The sequence below is a fragment of the Sminthopsis crassicaudata genome, chromosome 2 (genome assembly GCF_048593235.1).
Source record: "Sminthopsis crassicaudata isolate SCR6 chromosome 2, ASM4859323v1, whole genome shotgun sequence".
NCBI lineage: Eukaryota > Metazoa > Chordata > Mammalia > Dasyuromorphia > Dasyuridae > Sminthopsis > Sminthopsis crassicaudata.
This window is the reverse complement of record NC_133618.1, coordinates 391,920,379-391,926,953: the sequence shown is the minus strand read 5'-3', so window position 1 is coordinate 391,926,953 and position 6,575 is coordinate 391,920,379.

Sequence of the window (6,575 nt, the reverse complement as noted above, 5' to 3'; positions counted from 1 at the left end):
TCATAGCACCCATTCTTACCCGCTTCCCTTTCCATGACCACTTACTCTTCTAAGGCTGGCATATTCTACTATTAGATTTGTATATCCCTCTACTACCTCCTTACCTTCTGGGATAAGATTCAGCTTCCTGAATTCAAATCTGGCTTCAGACATTTCCTAGCTATGTGACCCTGGGCAAGCCATTCAATTCTTTTTGCCTTAGCTTTCTTATCTATAAAATGAGCTAGAAAAGGAAATAGCAAACCATTCCAGTATCTTTGGGGTCATGAAGAGTAGAACATAACTGGAGCAGCTCAATGATAACAATAAAAATATTACTATCTCTCTTCTCTGCTCATATCCAGCCCAGTCAGGAGTTTATTTCAATTTTTCTTTGTCTCTTACCTCCCCTGCCCCCATTCATATGGTTTTCCACTATGCTATCCATTTTCTATAAAAAAGAAATATTGATTCAGTTATAGGAGAATGTAGATTCTAATCTATGGAATATTCATTCATTCAAGTCTTCCTCCTCCTTTCCTTTTCCTCATTCTTTTAATTAATTAATAATTAATATTCTTTTAATTTCCCCTTAAATTTTTAGTCCTGTGGCTCTTTACAACAATGAGATGTTTCAAACCAGTTCCAATTGTGATGAAGAGGACCATCTACACCAGAGAGAGGACTGTGGGAACTGAGTGTGGACCACAACATAGTATTTTCACTCTTTCTGTTGTTGTTTGCTTGCATTTTGTTTTCTTTCTCAGTTTTTTTTCCCTTCTTGATCCAGTTTTTCTTATGTAGCAAGATAACTGTATGTATATGTGTACATATTTTGGATTTAACATATATTTTTTACATATTTAACATGGACTACTTTCCATCTAGGGGAGGGGGTGGGGAGAAGGAGGGGAAAATTTGGAACAGAAAGTTTCCCAAGAGTCAGTCTTGAAAAATAACCCATGCATATATTTTGTAAATAGCTTTAATTAAAAAAAATTTAGTCTCCTGAGATAGTTCTGTCCATGAATGATACTTTTTTGTTCTTTGTTTTAACCCTCAACCAGATTTCTATTTTTAAAAAATAATCTTGTCTTGCACTAGAAACAGGAGAAAATCATTTTACTACTCTTTTTCTTGACAAATGCATTTATTTGCCTTTCTTGTGTTTCTCTTGTTTGGTATGTTTGTAACTCAAATACTCTAATCACCTCTAGTTTCTTTTACTGGAATGACTGAAATGCCTTGCTGTTTGATTAAGCTCAGTTTTGTAGTATTTGTTATTTTAAGGAAAACATATATCCTTTGATTTTTTGGAATATCACAGTAAATGTCCTTCTCTGATTTTTCATAAATATGTAGTAATCTTGAATAATTCAGTATGACTATTCTTCATGAATGAAAATTTTTCTCCTGACTGCTTGCTAAATGTTATTCAGCACTGAAATTTTTGAAATTTAGCTACCATGTAACTTAAAATTTCAAATTAGGGTCTTTTTTTTCAAAAATATGTGTATTCTTTCAATTTGCCATGTATTTTCAAATTTCCCTGGGTTTTTGTGTCACTTTCTATTTTATGATACTTATTCTTTGCAATTTATCATGATTTTTCTCCCCCTTTGGACACCAATACCCTTATATTACCCTATCTTCAAAGTAAATCATTTTTGTTGGTAGAAATTTCCTGTATTCTTTTGAATTTTGTTTTATATTGTCTATCTTCTCCCATATGTTTTCATTTGGGTATTTTTGAGTTTAAAAATCTATCATTTTATTTTTTAAATCTATTACTTCAAAGAGGTTTTCCATTGTTCATTATGTATACTGTTTACTATCTTTATTTCTTCTTCAAGAGCTCTGATTTTCAACTTAATTTCTAACCTAATGGATTTTTTTTAAGTTTTCTCTTGAACCTTTGTTATTTCTTGCCATTATTAGAAGTCTAAGGATTCTAAAGAAGTCTTACTCTTTTTTATGGGCATTTTTGTTCACTTTCCTTTAAGATATAATTCTTGTTTATTGTATTATAATTCTTTTTTTATTTCAATCTTGCTTCTCTTCCTTCTATCTTTTAAGGGTCTCACCATTGGCTTACCTGCTTTGAATCTAAATTTATATACAAACTTACTCTCTTAGAATTTGTTTGTTTGTTTGTTTGTTTGTTTGTTTCCAGTCATTTGTATCAAGCTTCCCTCCTACTATTTTTTTGCCCTCTCTTGCACAGACCTGAAAGTTTGGTTGACTTGTAATGGGTAGGGTATAGATGGGTTCCTGCCCTAACTCAATCAGGAAATAACTGACCATAGCTATGTGTTTCTGGGTCCTTTATGGTTGATTTGGGCAGAGAATTCCTCTCTAGTTCTTTACTTCAGGTCTTTTCTCACACATACACACAGAATCCCAGTCCCTTTCTAACTCATACCTAAGAACTATCAATATAGTCTACTTCTTGTAGTATGTGGGACATCAAGACTGTGCTATTGTCATCTAAAGAACAGGTAGAATAATTCTAGTTCTTTGTATTGGATGCTTCTAATGCAGGAGGGTTAAAGATAGCTTGAGTAACTAGGATAAGTTGGATGGATCAGCTCTGCTATTATTTCAGAAGATTTTTCCTTGTGAGAAGACATTTTTGTCTTCTCTTATTGATGTTTTAATTGCTTTTATATTGGTATATTTCTTTTTAATTTTAAGATTTTTAATATAGGAAAGCTATACTGAAAACAACTACTTCACCATCTTGTAAAAATGGAGCCCTTCCCTATTTCTCATACAAAACATGCACAAATATTCTTGGCATTTTTCCAGCAGATTGTATGGGAAATATGAGGGACCAGATTTCTGGCCATGTATGATTCATTGCTGTTATTTCTCTGATTGGTGTTGAGCCAGAAAAGCTGGTAAATGAAATGCTATACCTGATTTATTTTTCTTTACTAAAGCTTTTTATTTTTCAAAACATATAAGTGAACAATTCTTCAACATTAGTCCTTGCAAAACCTTGTGTTACAATTTTTCTCCTCCTTCCTCATGCCCTCCCCTAGATGGTAAGTAATCCAATATATGTTAAACATGTTAGAAATATATGTTAAATCCAATATATGCATACATATTTATACAATTATCTTGTCACACAAGAAAAATCAAATCAAAGAGAGAAAGATAACAAAATAAAATGTTGCCAAACAACAACAACAACAACAACAAAGAATGAAAATTCTATGTTGTGAACCACACTCAGTCCCCACAGTCCTCTCTCTGGGTGTAGATGGCTCTCTGCATCACTAAACAATTGGAACTGTTTTGAATCAGCTCATTGTTGAAAAAAGCCACATCCATCAGAATTGATCATCGTATAATCTTGTTGTTGCTGTGTACAATGATCTCCTGGTTCTGCTCATTTTACTTAGCATCAATAAGTCTCTCCAGGCCTCTCAGAAATCAATCTGCTGGTCGTTTCTTATAAAACAATAATATTCCCTATAAGAAATGACCAACGAGATGAATACAGAGAGGCTTGGAGAGACTTACATGAACTGATGCTGAGTGAAATGAGCAGAACCAAGAAAACATTATACACTTCAACAACGATACTGTTTGAGGATCTATTCTGATGGAAGTGGATATCTTCGACAAAGAGAGCTCTAATTCAGTTCCAATTGATCAATTATGGACAGAATCAGCTACACCCAGAAAAGAAACACTGGGAAATGAGTGTAAACTATTTGCATTTTTGTTTTTCTTCCCAGGTTATTTTTACCTTCTAAATACAATTCTCCCTATGCAACAAGAGAACTGTTCAGTTCTACACACATAGATTGTATCTAAGATATACTATAACATAATTAACATGTATAAGACTGCTTGCCATCTAGGGGAATGAAGTAGAGGGAGGAAAGGGATAAGTCAGAACAGAAATGAGTGCAAGCAATAATGTAAAAACTACCCAGACATATATTCTGTCAATCAAAAGCTATAATAAAAATAAAAATGAACAATAATATTCCATAACATTCATATACCATAACTTATTCAGCCATTCTCCAATTGATGGGCATCCATTCAGTTTCCAATTTCTTGCCATTACAAAAAGAGCTGCCACAAACATTTTTACACATGTGGTTCCCTTTCCCTCCTTTAAGATCTCTTTGGGATATAAACCCAGTAGAAACACTGTTGTATCAAAGGGTATGCATAGTTTGATAATTTTTTTTAACATAGTTCCAAATTGCTCTCTCAAGAATGGTTGGATCTGTTCACAGTTGCACCAACAATGTTTAGTGTCCCAGTTTTCCCACATGCCATCCAACATTCATCATTATCTTTTCCTGTCACCTTAGCCAATCCAACAAATGTGTAGTGATATCTCAGAGTTGTCTTAATTTGCATTTCTCTAATCAGTAGTGATTTGGAACACTTTTCATGTGTCTACAAATAGTTTCAATTTCTTTATCTGAAAATTATCTGTTCATATCCTTTGACCATTTATCAATTGGCCTGAACTATTATAAATTTGAGTCAATTCTCTATATATTTTAGAAATGAGGCCTTTATCATATCATTTCGATATAAAAATGTTTTCCCAGTTTATTGCTTCCCTTCTAATCTTGTCTGCATTAATTTTGTTTGTACAAAAACTTTTAAACTTAGTCTCATGAAAATAATCTATTTTGTGATCAATAATGATCTACAGTTCTTCTTTGGTCACAAGTTCCTTCATCATCCACAAATCTGAGAGGTAAGCTATCCTATGTTCTTCTAATTAGTTTAAAATGTCATTCTTTATGTCTAAATCATGAACCCATTTTGACCTTATCTTGGTATACGATGTTAGATGTGAGTCAATACCTAGTTTCTGCCATACTAGCTTCCAATTTTTCCAGCAGTTTTTGTCAAATAGTGAATTGTTATCCCAAAAGTTGGGGTCTTTGGGTTTGCCAAACACTAGATTATTATAGAAATTGACTATAGAGTAGTTGATCAGTAGAATAGATTAGGTACACAGAACAGATTACTCTATTTCTTGGCTAATAACAAATGGTTTTGATGTCCACTGCTTTATAGATCTGTATACCTGGTGCTTTTTTTAAAAGGCAGTTTCTATTTGATAGTTTTCTTAGATACAACCCTCCTAGGTACTAGATGTGATTTCAGGACAGGATAGTGACAACCATTCTCTACCATAGTGTAATGGTGGTGGAAGATACTGCTCCTTATGTGGATCAAAGATTCAAGCAGTCAGACATGTACTAGGGTCTCTAGTTGCCTTTGTCTTTCATCAAGTTCATAAACAACAATAATAATTGCATCAAAACAGAACAATAAGCACTTATTAAGTGATTATTCTATGCCAAGCACTATACTAAATGTTGGAAATAAAAATAAAGGAGTTCACATCCTAATAGTGGATACAATATACAAAAAAATAAGTTAATAAAAAATATATGTTAAATAAATAGGAAGAACTCTCCTATTTCCTTCTTTTAGCATTATCTTCATGAGCATCAAAATATCTGGACAGACTGCACCAACAATATCTGAACTCTTCCCCTTTATTTGGTATCAAAACAACAAGGAGGAGAGAGGGGTACCTAATTAGTAGCAGCAATAGGTTGCCAAGGGAAGAGTCAGAATTAGAGAAAGGTCATCAAAAAGATGAAACTTAGTGGTTTGACCAAGGAATGTCTAATGCTTAGATTAAATATAAAATGTCTAATTGTAACTTCCAAAATACTACTCAAATGTGGAGTCTCTAAACCTAATCACAAATCTCAGTTCTGATAATTGTTAGGTGATCTGATCATTAGGGGATATTAATTTTCAGTGATTGAGTAGTATTTCCACTACATTAATGTATGACAACAAGTATCCCTTCACACATTCTACATTTATCACAAATGGCTAAGAGTGATTAGTCTACAAAAATGGTTACCATTAGTTTCTTTCAGAAGGACTCTGGTCCAGATCCACACACTCTTTCTTTATTTTTTTTGTATAGCTATATAAACTATTGCTTAAAAAACTGAGAAAGATATACATTAAAATATCTGTAGAGCCATATATAGGTTGGATTCTATCAACATGTAAACATATTTTAATTATTGTTTGTATTTTAAAAGACCTTTCATCTGTGTAGCACTTTTCCCAGAAAAAAGTCTCAGAAGTGTTTTCAGACACTGTCTCATTAAAATTCAGAATTTGCCTGGAAGGAAAAATGGAACCTATTATTATCCTTAATCTACAGATGGGTAAATTGAGTTACAGAGCAGTTAAGACTTGCTCTGGGTCACCAAGAAGCCATATAGTTGCTATCACAAATAAGAGTTGGACCAAATCAATTATTTGGAGAATTCTGGCAAAAGAAAAACATTTCCTAGAGAATGATTTCTGTTTGAATTAAGCAAATAATTACTTGAATTTCTCTTTTGCTAACAGAAAACAACCAGAGGATTCTAGCTAAAAACAGCCTTATCTTTCTCCACTTTCATTCACATAACCTTGTAATCCACCTAAACTGGAATTTACTATTCCTCAAATACATCCCACAATTTCTCACTTTAGTGTTTTTGTTTCTTGTACCTAGAATTCCCTTTCTT